Genomic DNA, 16,461 nt, shown 5'->3' on the forward strand with positions numbered 1-16,461 from the left:
TGTGGGATTTGAGATGCCAAGTACAGAGGGAAAATCACTGCCCTGGTCCTCCTGGCCATGCTTGATGTGGTGCATGTATTCAGATTGCCAACATCTGCTGTGGCTCTAGTCCAGCAGCTTTTGCCAGAGTCCAACAAATTCCAGCAGGTTGTAACTAGGGGGAGAACTTGGCTGTAAGCTCAGCACCCCAGATCATGAGGTTTGGGCAGTGGCTGCAGTGGCAGCTCTTGAGCTGGCATCCACTTCAGCTGAAGATCCAGAAGTGAATATGTGCCCCTGTTCAGGTGTTCTACTGAAGCTGGAGAGGGGTTTCCTGGGATTAAGTCTTCGGCTTGCCTGGCTGCTGCCTTCCCCATAGTGTTTATGCCACACTCTGCCTCTGTGATACCCACCCTTAATCCACATGTGGTTTTTTATGCACTACGGCCCAATATTTTACCCTTCTTTTGAACATCTGCATGGGCTTGGTGTTTTCTGAGGAGTCAACAGACGGGTAAGTAAGTCTTGCTTTACCTGAGAGGGAAGAGCTGATCTTTATTACTTAAGTATTTCTTTCCTTTTAGCAAGAATATGGACTACAGATGCAAAACCTGGTTGCACTCAGCCTCAGACCTGTGGGCTAGTTTGGAATGAGTACTACTTCAGTAGTGAATATTGATGGGTTACATGTCAAGTTTCACCTTCTGAAAACAGTTGTGATGAAATTTCCTGAAGAATTGGGTTCTAAGGAACGGCAGCCCTAGAAATCTTGAGTGTGTGGCACTGATTCTGAGCAGGGAGCAAGTTCCTGTCTTTGAGTTAGATCAGGAATAGAATGTTAGTTGTGAGGTTAATACAGAGAAGCAAAAGGCATAACGATAGATTGTTCTGGAAAACAGGAATGGAGGATTACAATACTGAAGGGGAAATGGTGCTTAGGACAATGTCAGAGCTGTGGCAGAAGTGACTGACACTAGTGAAATACTGGAGGAGGGAGGGAGAGAAGGATCCCTCTGAGGAATATGTCTGCCCAGATTCAGAGGGCCAGGAGAGAAGCAAGTATTGATGCTGGGGGAAAAAAAGGAGCAGGGAAAAATTATTCTGGAGATGACATGTCTGTTGGGAGGAAAAGATAGGATGGAGAAAAACATGGCATAGAAAATATGAAGTAAAAGTTTTACTTTTGTATCTGTCCCCATCAGTAAACAAAGGTGCAGCTATGTTAAGACCTTAAAGCTTCCCTGGAATGTGAGAAACCACTCCAGAAAGAAAAAGGGCTTAAGCAGCTTTGTTTCCAAACAAAAGCAGATTTCTTCTTTACATACAGGTGCTGCTAATTCTTTGTTGTAAATTTGCTTAAAGTAGGTATGGTTTGTGGCCAGATGTGACACTATGTATTATATTTTCTATGGATTTGCTTGTGGGTAACAAATAGCTATAGGATCTGAGCAATTCTGGTCTAGATACTTTTTTGGATTTGAATGGTAGAAGAGATGCTAACTGTTAAGTCCTGTCAAGGACTAACATAAAACACTGTAAGACTGTTAAATCATAAAATCACAGAATGGTTTGGAGTGGAAGGGACCCTCAAACATCATCTCCTTCCATCCACCCTTCTACTAGCCCAGGTTCCTCAGAGCCCCATTCAACCTGGCCTTGGACACTTCCAGGGATGGGAATTGCTCCAAGGCTGCTGTCAGCTGTACCCCTTGGCTGCTGCAAGGAAAATAAGGACAGATAAAGCCAAACGACTAAAAGATGTGACTATTTGTGTTGTAACAGAGCACCATTGGAATATGGGGATTTCTACTGGGAAACAGCCTGTTAAGAGTTTAAGAAAATAAGTGTTTGGCTAAGGGGAAGGATGTAGCAGTGAAGTCCTGAGGAAGGCTGTATTCTGTTATCCACAAGGTAATTTTGCCAGAAGAAAGATTTTTAGACTTACTTTGGAAAACTGGAGCTAGCCTGCCTCAGGAATGGAGGGAATCTCCAGCTAGCTGCTTGATCAGCTCTGTGGGAAGGTGTATCAGGGCAGGGAGAGCCTGGTTTTACCGTGGACAGAGTTTATTGCTGGGAAACATCTTTCTCCTTTACAATGGAACTGGGAATGTCGTCTGTGGTACAGCATGCTGTCATTTTAGAGCAGCCCTGACATATGAGCACCATAATTGAGTACAAGGAAAAAATTACAGTGAGCCCATGAAGTGGGGAAAGGGTGTGGGAAGCAGCTGGCTACAGGGGAAAGAGAGGGGCAGGCCTGACACATTGGGATGGTTGGAATAAATTCTATCCTCTTGTACACTTCAAAATCTTAAATCCCTATGTTTCAGCGATTAACAGTCTTACTCATAGAGGGTGTAGAGATGTGTTGCAGAAGGGGAGGATGTCATTACCTGCAGGGTGATTTCCAGAAGAGCTCCTAAAGAAAAGCTTGGATTTATATGACACGCTCTCTAAGTCATGACTATACTGCTCCCTCTCTACCCACCAAGAGAAAAAAATAGCAAGTGCTTGCAGACAGTTTTTTAGGAACTCCCTGTACCTCTCCGCTATTTTTCTTCAGATGAATTTCCAAGCCCAAGCAAACCTTGCAGAAGCTAGGCTCAGAGCAGTTGTCCTGGAGGGAGAAAAAAAACAGTGGGGCCTAAAATGGCAGTGATAAGTATGAGTCAGACGCTGTTTCAATGGGGGGTGTGCCATGAAGTTCAGGCTGAGCCCCGCCCTCTTCTCTTGCAGGCACTTGCACGTCTCTGCAGGGAGCTGCCCAGCTAGCCTCCATCTGCAGGCTGTGATTAACGCACTGCCAAGGCTCCCTCCGACTGCTCCAGCATCTTTTTCATCCTGAACTGCCTGAGAGAGATCTGGGAGTCCCATAAGGGATGTCCCAGGGGTACCAGTGCCTGCTGTCCCTGGGTGAGAGATGCTGTTCCAGCTGCAGAGTGCAAGCACAGCCCAAGCTGGGGTTTGTTGGGTTTCTATGTTTAGGGGATGGTTTATGCTTATGGCCACTGTATAATTATGATTATAAAATAGCCACCTCTTCAGTTTCTGCCTCTTGACAGCTCTCAGGAAATGACCCAATTTGAACTGCCAGCAGTGAGCACCTTGAGCCCTATCTTTTAACTTTTAACTAGCACTTTTTTAATTAGCACTTTTAACTGAACCTAGAACCTGAAGACATTTGCCAGCACTGCTGGCAGTGACAAAAATAGTTAAATGAGATTTTTCCACTGCTGGACACAGGCTTCCACATGCGTGGCTCCCACAGAATGAATCCACAAGGCAGCCATTCATGGCATGCTGAATGCCTCCTCTTCTCTCACTGCCGATTTTGGGATCAATAGAAATTCAGGCTGGGGCTGAGAACTGACCTTTTATGCCTTGTTCTAATGCTGGCCTTTAGTCTTTGCCTTGCCATTCACTGGGTGGCTGCACTTATGATCTGCCCCACCAGCACCACCATTCCCTTTCCAACACCAGCAGGGCAGGTCCTGCTGGTTGAAAGCTGCCATCTCCAGCTGCTGCTCCAGAGCTGTGTGTGAGGAAAGCAGGGTGGAGGAGAGCTGGGGAAGCTGCACCATGGGACAGGTTTTTCAGCTTCAGGCTGGCTGCGTCTCCAGCTTGTGCCAGCAACGCTTCTGCTTGTGGAGAGCTGGGGGAGCCCTCACCAGCCCTTTCCAGACCCACAGGCTCAGCTCAGCTTCAGGTCTGTAATTAAAATGAACAGCTTTAAATATCCTGACAGTGGAGATGCAGAGCAGAGCAAGTTCTCAGCAAGGACTTCGATATGGCCATGGCTCAGGTGATATCCCACCATCATCAGCAGCACAGCAGAGGAGAGGTGGGGCCAGTGTTTAGCAAGTCATGATTCATGGCTTGGGCCACTTGCACAGTGTGAGTGCAAAAAGATGGGGAAGGTTGTGATGGCTGTTCAAAAAAGGTCCTCTTCTTTTGTGGGATTAGTTACTTCTTTGCAGCTCTCTGTGACTTTATTCTGCATGGGGGTGAATGCAGAAAAATCAGGGGTGCCATGGGGTCTGTTGCTGTTTTCAGGTAGAAGCCACATAGCTGTGCTGTGCCGTGGGGTGGCTGCTCCACAGGTGGGGAATGGCTTTATTTGCAGTGTGAGTTTGAGGGGCAGTTGCTTATCCTGATTTTTAATACAAGGGGATTCTGCCCTTACAGGGCAGGTGCTTTTGTAGCATGAGGCCATTTTGAGTTGTACACCCTCAATCATTGCCATCACTGGACCGCCAAGTAAAGAAAATTATTTTCATTGTGGTTTTACTCCTATTTTCCTTCTTTTTAAAATTTTTCCTGGAAGACCTATAAACCTTCAGCCGTTAGGTGAGGCACAGGAAGGGACTTATTCCCCTCATGCATAGTCTGTGGCTGCAGCCTTTGTCCTCAGCACTGAGCTAAAGGTTTGTGCATGGTATGCACACCAAAAATTACTATAGAAAAGAAACCAGGGTGGCAAGTATGGTGTAAATAGATGGAAGAGGGAAAACTGAGTCAAATCACCCCCCTCCTGATTGTGCAGATCATGTTTTAATGGCAAGTGTGTGAGGCGAGTGAGTGATGCCTTTCCTCCTGTTCATAGCAGGGTCAGCCATGAAGTCAGAGCAGGTTACTCAGGCCTGCACCTAACTGATCTTGAAAACCACCAAGGATGGAATGTGCACAATCTCCTGGCCTCCTGCTGGGATGGCATCCTAACAAGAAGGTTCCTCCTCATGAGTTTGAACTTCTCTGGTTTCAACCTGTGCCTGTTGTCTCACCATGGTGAGCAGCCTGGCTCTTTTTGGTTGCCTCCCCACAGCTACTGGAAGGTTGCCATGAACCCCCCTCCAACCAAACCCCCTCTTTCCCAGGTTAGACAAGCCCTGTAGCCTGATCATGTTAATGCAGCCCAGGCTGTCATGATTGCATGGTGGCCCATTAGTAGCCAAGGTCAGAAGGACTTTATCAGTGAAAAACAATACAGTTCCTTTGGTGTTTTATGGCTTGGTGAAGGAGAGTGCGCCCTCTTCCAGGACTTAATTGTGGAAAAAGAAACAAAAGTGAAGGTAAAAACAGGGCAGGAAAGCTGAGCAACCAGCAAGCACCACTTGGCAGGTTGCTCCCATCAAGGACTGTTAATCCCACATGCCAAGGTCCCCTACACAGTGAGCTGCTCTCCCTTGTGAGGGCCAACCTTGCTCCACCCTTGGCTCGGCACTGCAATTAGGAAAAACTGACACCAGTTCCCCTTCCTGAGCCTGTCAGTGCATCTCATGAGCTGTCACCTCTGTTTTTCCAGCCCTGTAGACACAAGTGACCACATCCCTTCCCAGAACAGCAAATTCCTTGCTCACCATTGATGGCATCTCCTCCCTTGTGCCTGCTGGCAAAGCTCCCATCTCACTCCTGGGGAAGATTTCTATTAAACAGTGTAGATTTTTCTTCTGTAAGTGGTTTGTTTTACAATCAAAGTTACATTTATCTGTAAAATTAGCCCTGCAGCTGGTCCTAGCAGTTCTTCCCTGCTTTTTGTGATTGGACTCTGTTGTCAGTACCTCATCATTTCCAGAGTTCAAGTGTCTGGGCTAAGACTTCCTCTGCTGCCTTCCTCCAGGTGAATGGAAGATTTTTTTATTTTTTTTTGGGTACTGAAGAATCTTTGGTTACTGCCAAAAATTATTGTAGCTGAAGAAATGTTGTTTTGCCTGTACGTAAAAAAAAAAAAAAAAAACACCCATTTAACTTGAAGACTGTGTTTTAGAAGCAGTGCCTGAGAGCTGTGGATGGTTTCTGCCTTTTGTTAGAGAGGTGTCTATGGCTTTTTAGAAAGGAAAGTGTGAGCTTCTGGAAGACACCTTCATCCATACAGTCCTGATAGACCAGGAGGGGAAGTCACTAAAATATCTGGGCACCTAAGCTTGTCCTTGGGACTAAGGAGGCAAAGCTCAAGAGCTTCCTACACTCAGGCACAGGCCCCTGAAATGTGCAGATAGTTATCGGGCTCTGCCTGGGAACAGGAGCTGTTCCCTAATGCAAAACAAATTTCCTGAGCCTGGTCAGAGCTGAGTTGAGTGGCTCTTGCCTCAGGCTTGCCCCCAGGAGGAGGTGCCCTGACTTGCCTCCCTGGGAAGGTCTCCCTATGTAGGAGGGTGCTTCCTAGATGCTTATGGACAGCTACAGACTTGCCTGGAGGATGGGATGTGGTGTAGGCAGTCCAGAGGCAATTTTTCTCAAACACATGGTAGGAGGAAGGGCGTTTTATAGAGCAGATCCCCCCCAGAGCCCCTTGTCTGCTCAGGGAATGCATCCCCCTCACCCATCTCTCTAGATGAGCACACAAATTTCTTCTCCATGCACAATCAGAAGAGGAGACCAGGCTTTTTTCCCTTTTTCACAAGGCTCTGGTTCACCCAGGTGCCCTGCACACCTCTGCTATCAGCTTCATAGGGGGGAACATGAACCCTTGTGGAGGGACACTTTGATGAGCTACAACCTGAAAGCACCAGACCTGGCACAGCCCAACAAGCAGCCAGGCTACTGACACATATCCTGAGGTGCCAGTCTCTCAGGCACACCTGGAAATAACCCTCTGTCCCTGGACAACATCCTGTGGATTTGCTGGTCTCATTTGGATTTGCCCATTTTTTCTTCTGCCAACCCCGGGCTTGTGAAGCACTAACAGAATGGATGTAGCAAGATTTAAAGCAGGGATTTGTCTTTAGGGGGGAGTGTGGGAACACGAGGTTGCAAGTGAAGGAAACATAAAAGATAATCCTGGTGGATCACTAGCCTGTCTTTACCTCCTCCTGTTGTCCCAGCCACTCCTGGCTGGGAGGCGCCTTGTGCTCAGGCATGGCCCCAGACCAAGGTGCCTCATTCTGGGGTTTTTGGAGCTAAGGCCGTCACAGAATACAGGCTTTTGGGATCCTTATTGGTAACCTAAGTGCTCAGCTCTCCATCCCAGGACATGTGTCTGCTGTGCCAAACTTACTGATCTGGTTTCAGGTGACCTGGTAAGGCAGCCGGGAAGCTTTCTCTGTAGTCAGCCCTCCTGGGTAACTGGTTCATATCAGTTCTCTCTCAGCTTGATACCAAACACTCCTCAGCAGCTTCCCAGAGGGGTCAAACACTTGTTGTTTTTCCACAGAAAAATGCAAAATCCCTTGATAACAGTGACTCCTTTTTGGAATCTGAAATAAAAGCCTCTCTGAAGTCCCCCAGAGAGAGAAAAGAATTAAAATATATTAAACCATATAGATATTGAAGTAAGAGTGTAGGTTTTAGTTTTAAGTAAGTAAAAATATAGCTTAAATGCCTTAAGAGTCTGTGTTAGCCAGTGAAAAGCCCTAAGGCCTAGTTTAAAGTTCAGTAATGATACCCTTCACAGATTCAACTTAGTCCCAGATAAGAATGCAAGATAGCTTGCATTCTTAGATAGAACAGATAGGACTATTCACCTAAACACCTCTGTAGGTAGGATTTAGGTAAAACTAAAACTGCTTTTGTGAATTAAGCTTAGACTGGTATATGTTTTAGAATTGTGTTTTTAGCTGATTGGATGATTTATAAATTTAATTCCCTGTATTGAGAAGAGGCACACACACATACACACACACACACTCTCAAAGAAGAAGAACAACAACAACAGCACCTCATCATCATTACCTTAAGAAAAACTGCAACTGCTTATGCTGTCTGGGCCAACAGAACTCGAGGCTGGGAAGCTGCTGCTCAGAATTCAGGACTTTATTCCAAAAGCTTTTAGCAAGGACTTGAACTCTCTGGATTTTTGCCTTTGAGACTGATGCATTCATACAACAAACATCTTTATAGCAACCAACAACTGCTCTTGTCTCCGTAAAGGCCTGGAGACCCCCATGAACAACTCAGCAACTCCTTTCTTTGTGCCAGTCTCTAGAGCTACCAAGAAGTGAGAGAGCCATCCCAAAATTCTTGGGAGAGAGCCTTAGCCACTGTAACCCAAAAAGGCAGGGTAGGGCCTACACACATTCTCCTTTTACTCCTACTCCCTTTCTGGCAAAATTTTAAAATACAGCAGTACATCATTCCCTGCGTTTGCTAGGAGCAGCATGGAAAGCTTCCATTGGCTGTCCTGTGCTGGGACCTGGAGCAGGATGTGCTAGGAACAAGGTGGGACTTAGATCAGGGGAAAAGAAGTTGAAGCCAGGGGCTTGGACAGTAAGGGGAGAAAATAGGAGAGGGTCAGTGCTAGAACCAGAGCAGGGAAGGCAAATGCAAAGCACAGATATGAGGATAAAAGTGAGGGAAAACAGCAGGTTGTGGGGAATAAGGAACAGGTAAGATTTGGGAGAAAATGTAATGGCCTGGGCATACAGGAGGTCAGACAAAGTGTAAAATATACAAAGGGATCTCCCAGCTTGAAATGGTGGCACCACAACAGGGTCTAGTACATGGTTCTTTAGTTTAGATGATGAAATCAAGGACTCCAACCTTCTGATAGTCAATATGTGGCAGCACAACCCCACTAGCTTTTTTCATTTACTAAAAAATAGAAAACAAAAAAAAACCACCCAAACAAAACACCAAAAAACCCCAGACAGAAGCAGAGCACAAGTGAGATTAAGACTGCAGTCTTAGATGATGCTGGCATGAAGAGGAACAGGCATTGCAATAAAGATCTGTGAGATATCTGCTTTCCTTCTGGCAGGATCTTGGGGTCTCTATGGAACAAATCTAGGAATTCAAGGTAGAGATAAAACAATTTTGTGATGAAGGTACATTGATGTTCTCCTGCTTCAGGTCCTAAGTGCTGTGAGGCAAGTCAGAGATTCTTGAGCTAAAAATAGTCTTTACTTACCAGATCAAATGCGCACAGGGACAAAAGAGGCTGAAGAAAAGGAAAAAAAAAATAGAAAAAAAGAAAAAAAAAGAAAAAAGAAAAAAAGTTGTACCTTCCTAGCAGCCTTCCCTAATTTTTGAATTATTGACTAATTTTCTGCATTTTTTCAAGTGAAACATTTAGACTTTTCAAGTGCTGTTTTACCCTCTAAAATGTGGCTGTGTTAGGGCTTCCTGTCACTGCCTACTCCATGGAAAGTCTCTAAGTTGGGTTTTGTTTGCTGCCTGCCAGCTCTGTTCCAAGCAGGATATTTTCCATTCTGCACACAACTGCCAGTAAAAAAAGTCCCAGAGAATTCCAAGCCTGCCTCTGCACCTCTCTAGATAACAACTCTTTTTTTATGTTAGGGCAACTATGTTGTAGCTAATTTTGTGCAAATACCTTTGAGGCCAAAAGGTGCTCCTGAACCAGAAACTTAATTTAGTCAATACTGTGTGGGCTCAAGAATTCCTCACTCATTTTCCCCTGGCTCAGGTTTTGCAGATCCAAGAAGTTAAACAAACAATTTTATTTTAGTATTTTATTCAGCAGTATCACATTTATACAGTCACTTTTCAGAGCAGAATAGGGAATTCCCTCTTTTCTTCCTCCTAATTTTTTTTTCTGTGCTTACAGTCCCTGAACCAGGGCAGGATGGAAGGTGTTGGTCCAAGCACTTAATTGACCAAGAGTTTTGCCTGTGGGAGGAGTCCTGCCACCAGCCTGGAACCTGCTCAGGCTCCAGAGCAAACACTCCTAAAAACAGCTTTCACTAAAGCCAAGCCTGGTGAAAATGCCATTGCCAAAAACAGCAAAATGATTCTTTAAATCCCTGTAGGACTTGGCGACCTTCCTCCAGCCTGGAGGGCAGCACCTCTGAGCTCTGTGTTTTCACAGATGCAATCACCTTCTTCTCCATATGCCAGAGGTGCTGCTGGAGACCCTCTGGCTCACAGCACCCAAGCAAAAGAACGATGTCACTGAAGTCTGCACTCGCAGCTCCACAGAATCCCAGGATGGGTCAGGCTGGAAGGGACCATGGTGGGTCACTGGTCCCACCTCCCTGCTCCAGAGCACAGGACCCAGGACTGTGTCCAGATGGTTCTGGAGTATCTCCAGTGAGGAGACTCCCCACCCTCTCTGGACAATCTGTTCAGTGCTCAGTCACTGCCCAGGACAGAAGTTCTGCCTCATGTCCAGGTGGAACTTCCTGGGATCAGTCCCTGCCCGTTCCTCTGGTGCCATTGCTGGGCCCCCCGGAGCAGAGCCTGGGCCCTGCTCTGAGCCCTCCCTGCTCACAGGGACACCCAGGGCTGAGGGCCCCTCTCAGCTGGGGCTCCTCTCGAGCCTGGACTGCCCCAGCTCCCTCAGCCTTTCCCTGTCAGAGATGCTCCAGGCCCTAAATCATCTCTGCAGCCTCTGCTGGCCCCGCTCCAGGAGCTCCCTGTCCCTCCTGTGCTGAGGAGCCCAGGGCTGGACACAGCTCTCCAGATGTGCCTCACAGGGCTGGGCAGAGGGGCAGGATCATTCCCTGAGCTGTTCTTCCCAATGCACCTCGGGCTGCATGTCCTGTCCTCTCACCCAGGGAGGCTCAGTGTGGTCAGCCTTGGGGCACAAACTATTTCATTGCACAAGGAATTGTCAGAGAGGAACTAAACCCATTCCTCCATTCCCAATTTGTACCCTCTATGACCAGCCACATTGTGCTCACTTCACCCTCACTTTTCCACCTTTACCCAGTTGCTTCTTAGCCACAGTAGAGAGAGAGATACATATTCCTTCGGTTACTCACTCTTCCCCAATGGAGAGGCTCTCCCGTGGGAGCAGCTCAGCACTGCAGGGCGAGTCTCTGCTGTAGGGAGACAGGGAGATGGGGATTCCCTTTCCATTTCCTCCCTCCGTGCAGACAGAGTTTAGTGTTTATAATCAGTGGAATGACTCAGGAAAGCAGCTCTGTCAGGGAGGAGAGCCTAATTTGAAAAAAGTAAAAAAAAAGGCAATGACTTTTGGTCTATGATACGTTGGCTGATATTCAGCCGTCAGTACACAAAGGGCTTTTCTTCCTGAGCCATTAGCGAAATGAATCAGCAGAGATTTCTAGCGGAGTGGTTCTCCCGAGTCCCATCTCCTGTTCTCCGAAGGCTGGGAGGGCACGTATCCCTCTGCCACTACAGGGACAAACAGGACACCAAAAGGACACAAACAGGAAGGTGCTTTTTCAAAATGTGAGGTTACTGTAAAAATAAGTCATGACTCTTCTGCGAACAAGAGCAAACACAAATTATGGGAAATATTTTCAGCCTTTGCTGTTGCAATGGGACTGAGTGTAAACAGCCCAGCTGGCACAGCAGGCTGACGCCGGGTGTGGGATGGCTCGCAGCCCTGCAGCATTCCCAGTGTTCCCACTGCTGTGGTGAGGAGAGGACAAGCCCCCGTGCTCCCTGGGGCTCTGCTCCAACCAGCCCAGCACACCCACACCAGAGCACAGCACCCAGACTGGGGGTGGGGATCCCCCCACGGGGGTCTCCAAATAACCTTAATTTCAGTTCCTTCATTCTCAACAGAGGCTGAATGACACAGCTGTCCAGAAGTCATTGAAGTCAATGGAGTCACAGGAGTCATGGATCATCCATCTTCCCTGTGGAGACAGGCTGATAAAGTTGGCGCTGTTCAGCCTGAAGAAGGGCAGGTTGGTGTGTGGACATCTCACAGAAGCTTCCCGTAGCTGAAGGGGCTGCAGGGAAGCCAGAGGAGGACTTCTCATCAGGAACTGTAGTGAAAGGGCAAGGGGAATGGCTTCACACTGACACAGAGCAGGGTTAGATTGGATATCAGGAAGAAATTGTTCCCTGTGAGGGTGGTGAGGCCCTGGCACAGGTTGCCCAGAGCAGCTGTGGCTGGCCCATCCCTGGAAGTGTTCCAGGCCCAGCTGAATGGGTCTTGGAACAACCTGGGCTAGTGGAAGGTGTCCCTGCCCATGGCAGAGGGTTGGAACAATATGATCTCTAAGCTCTCTTCTGACACAAACTCTTACATGTTTCTGCAATTCTAAGGTTCCCAAGGCACCGGGAAGGTTTTGGCTACCTTGTGGAGTCTTGTGTGCTGCAAGGAAGAGTCTGCGCCCAAGTCCCCAGGCAGGTATGTGAGATTAACATGGGAACATGCAGGTCTGCCTCCCTCCACTCCCAAAAAAACAAAAAAAGAAAACACCACCCAACTTCCCAAAGCAGCTGGGTTGGGAAGAAGTGGCCATGTGACTTCCCTGCTAAAGGTGAGAAAGGCAAGGATGAAACCATCTTCCCACAGAAGAAAGGGAAATTGGTACAGCTCCCCAAAAACTATGCAGAGGCTTTTATCGGTCACAGCAGGGAGTGCTGCAGGATCTGGGTTCCTGCTCTGCCCCAGCACCAGGTGAGATGTGCCCAAGAGGCACTTTGCTCCTAACCCCTGAAAACAATCAAGGGACAAACGTCTCCACCTTGTTTAAAGTACTGTAAAAATCTACAATGAGCTCAGAGGGAAATATCCCAAGGAGATGGTTTTTATTCTGTATATAACTGGAACTTTTAAACTAATGGCTATTCAGCTGTCTTGCTGTAAAATCAAACACTTCTCAGCAGTTCTTTTCTCCAGCAACAGCCCTTAGGACACAGTTACCACAGCCCTGGGCTCTGAAAAACTGTTGCCTTAACAATGAAAATTTACCAACCCTTTTTCTGATGGATCAGGCAGACGTGGGATGTGGGACACACAAGAAGATCAAGGCATGTGTCCCTGAAGTTGGTTTGAGGACTAAGCCACGCAGGCTCACCGGGCAGATGCATTATCAGTGCTGAAGGTGTGATTATCTTTAAGATAAATGAGGTCTCACAGGTGTTTCCATGCTCAGCACTTACCTATGAAGATGGAAGGCACTGGCAAGTGATTGATTTGGGTTTGGTTTGTTTTGTGGGGGTTTTAATGTGCTCTGCTTAGCACAGCTGCATGAAGGGAAACCACCATTTACCACCCAGCAACAGATGCTTGTCTCATCCAATTTGCAGCAATCTTTATAATAAATGCAAAAAATTATTCCTGCTGTTGAACTGAATTAATGCTGATACTTTCTAATGTACCCCACCTTACAGAAACTAAGAGGCCTGTAAGATAAGGTTTCTCTTGTTTACTAAAACTGAAGATTTAGTTCCCACGAGTTCATGTACTCACTCTCATCACATAAAACAGAGCTTGTTCGTAAAAAATAGTGTCTTTTTGCTGGCCAAGACACATGGGAAAAGGTTAATATACCAATTTTACCTGGTTACACATCAGCTAAATAGAAGTTGCAGAAGTTTAAAAATTAATTATACTAAAATATGCAAATAGGGGATAGATATGCACATATATGCACTGTCAGCTGAACAGCCACACTTCAGCCAACTGGACAAAATCTCACCATACTTTTCTTCTGTGAAAATAAGTTTGTGACAGTACGCCCACTCCCATTTCCAGTCTTACAGCCATGGTACTGTATGAGTCCCGTAGAAACACATCTGCAATCTGCCTTGTCAACTTGAGAAACAACTCGGAAAAAAACCCAGCATCAGTTGATAACACACAGAGGCTTCTCTATTTGCACCAAGTTTGACTCACTTCAAAATCCTGGCTGCTTGGCACTTCCAGTTCAAATGACAATACAGAGGCAAAACAATTCTTTTCACTTAAAGGAGGAACCAGTCAGGCAGCCATGGAATTTGGAATTTTGATCTTGCCCACCCTAACAAAATTAGCCTTCTTGAGACTTAACACGAAAAGGGAATAGCTAATGAAAGCACCCATGGTGTTTCGTCCAACACACACCTAATTCCACTACACATTGCAGCAGGGAGAACAGCACGAGGAGCCTGGAATGCTGTGATTCCAAGATACCAGTGCAGCATGGATTGCAGGTGCAATAGGAGGGTTACATGAGGATGGAAGGCTCTTCACCTTGGTGGGACACCTGCCACATGGTCAAGGGTTGTCACTGCTTCTGCCAGAGGCAGCACTGGGAAAAAAATCCTGCCTGTGGTTAACCCTGGTTTGATTCCAAAGCCAACAGGAGCACAAAGAGGATGAATCTGGCCATCCATGTACCCTCAGGTACCCACCCTTTCCTTCTCTTTCTGATAGGAAAGAAATCTCAGTTCAAAACTCCAAGCCCAATTGAACCTGGCAAGTTTAACGTATAAGCATGGAAATAAAATCGGACCATTCCCAGAAAAGTTTATGTTTTACTCAAAAGCTTAAATGCAAAGGATTGGCCATTTCAAAAATTACACTGTGCTCATTCACTCCCCAAACCTTTTGAGATTACAGCATATAAAGCTCAGTGTCACATTCAGATTAGGAATGCTGTAGGCAGATGTTGCAAGCTGGGGTGGGGACTCTGCCAGCAGACCACATCCCAAAAGCCTATTTCTGAAAATGTATATTTCTCAAAAAGCACACTAAATTATTTTCTTCTTCATTGTATGAGAAGGGGCAGGTAGGGCTGAACAAGCTGGCATTCTGTTGGTTTTGTCCTCTTTCAAACCTGGAAGGGCTGGTTTGGGATCCAGACAAGATTCCCAGCCAGCCCTCACTATGACAAATTTTGCAGTCATCACTGCCAACAGCTTTCAGAGTGACTTGTACTTGCAATGAAAACTCCTATTCACACCTCTTGGAAATACTGGTTTAGGCTGTTCAAGGGAGGATAAGTGGAACAAGTGTGAATTAATGCACATTCCCAACCATTCTCAGCTTATTATAGGCAAGAATTAACTTTTGTTGTAGGAAATGGAAATTCTGGAATAGCCACACAAAGCTGTAGACTAAAAATCTGTCCCTGTCTATACTGCTTAGTCTTTCAGCAGCATCCAGCCATGGCCAGACATAAACCAGTGTCTTACAGGAGGAAGAAAAAACAGAGGAGCTGCAGCACCTAGCTCCTGTCAGACACTCCGTGGCCAGATTGCAGAGGAACTGAAACAAAAGATGTGGAAATGCCTAAATTCACAAGGTACAAGAGAGGCACCCACATCACAGTAAACGTAAAAATTATTTGGACATTGTCTTGTGTCTAAAAGCCAGTGGAAAGACTCAGGGTTAAACACTGGAAGTAACAAAGGAAATGCGCATTCCTCTTCCTAAAACACGATCGTCTTTTCTCACAAGAACACAGCCTGACATCCATTTTAGCCACTCATCTTACACATCCTACACATCCAGGTGATTACAGCTGCTCTGGGAAGCACAGTTCAACAACTCTTAACTGGAGTCCTCTGCTCCTGCTGCTGACCACTGAGTTTAGGGACACAGGTCATCTGTTTCCCAGGCAAAGTAGGAGCTAAGATGATCACGCCAAGTTCAAACAGATCAATTCAAATTGAATGCTAAAGCAATTAATAATAGACAGGGACCCGGTTCCACTGCCAGCATTTATAGTTACAGTCTTGCTGCTGTTTATTGTTATAGTTTTACAATGAAAATATTTTTTTTAGAATAATTCAAGACTAGCAAACACCAAATCACTACTGGACTTGCAATGAAGACTTCTTTAGTTGTCTGGAGTCCCTAAAATCAAGTGTAGTTGCTGGAGTTTCTCCTCCTGTTTTGCATGTATCTTATTCCTTCTGGTTTCTCTACCCGTGTATTTCAAGACAGCAGCCAGACCTTCTGACACTTGCATGATCTGGAATTTTTTCTCATGGGACTCTGGTTCCTTTATCAGCTCTTTCCTGTCTGAGGTCAAGATTAGAATAAAGCAAGGAGCTTTGAAAAAAAACCCCAAAAACAAACAAAAACAAAACAAAAAAGAGAGCAGGAACTTTTATTTTTTATTGAGTGAAATATCCCTGCTTCATTCTTATGCAAGAAAATAATCACAGCAACAAGAAAAAAAAAATACAACCAAAAAAAGAAATAAAATGAGAAAGTGCATCTGCTGCAAATAATATTATTCTTTTCTTTTTTTGACTCTTATTTTGCAGAGTTTAAAAGAGCAATTTTTCCTCTTCCTTTTTTTTCCTCAGAGTGCAACATCAGTCATTAATTTCTTCTTTAGTTTCTGCAAAAAACCCCAAACGCATTCATAAGAAAATGTCACACAAAATACCGTGAATTTTTCAAATGTTTTATATCTCAAAATTAGATCCACAGAAAACCCTCCCTTCCCCTTTTTGCTTCTTGGTGAAGTTCTGTCTTGAACAGAGATGTTTATGCCTCTGGAAATCTTGGAAATAATCAGTTCTGTGTAGCCATACAGCTCACAACAAATTATGTCTGAAGAAACACGGAACTTTGCCATCTATTTTACTGACTTTTCTGTCCCCATTTCCAAAAACAGATGTATCTAAGAACTAGGTATAGAATAGGTATAGGATCATGGGAGCTGTCTCAGGCAGCAGCTCACAAAAAAAATAATGCCACAGTTTTCATCCCGCATTCAGGGTAACTACTGCTGTCTTGGAACTCTTCCCTTTCCCCCCCTTCTTCTCCAAGAAAACAATCAGCTTGTTACCATCAATAGTCTCTCCTTTCTTGCTGCTGCTCTCTATGTCCTCTTTTTCACTGAGTGCTGCCGACTCTGGCTCTGTTTGGTGGCTCTGGTAGGAACT

The 16,461-nt window shown here is 45.8% G+C and overlaps 1 long non-coding RNA gene across 2 annotated transcripts; it reads left to right on the forward strand.

The window, feature by feature from the left end:
* The first annotated feature begins 741 nt into the window (after positions 1–741).
* On the forward strand, positions 742–12,235 carry LOC131572869 (uncharacterized). 2 transcript variants are annotated; one of them, XR_009276065.1, is made up of 4 exons: positions 742–2,941; positions 4,583–4,764; positions 11,407–11,531; positions 11,896–12,235. It is a non-coding gene; the product is annotated as an uncharacterized LOC131572869 (long non-coding RNA). The 2 variants fall into 2 exon arrangements; XR_009276066.1 differs by having other exon boundaries at positions 742–2,892.
* The last annotated feature ends 4,226 nt before the right edge of the window (positions 12,236–16,461 follow it).

The sequence above is a fragment of the Poecile atricapillus genome, chromosome Z (genome assembly GCF_030490865.1).
Source record: "Poecile atricapillus isolate bPoeAtr1 chromosome Z, bPoeAtr1.hap1, whole genome shotgun sequence".
Taxonomy (NCBI): Eukaryota; Metazoa; Chordata; class Aves; order Passeriformes; family Paridae; genus Poecile; species Poecile atricapillus.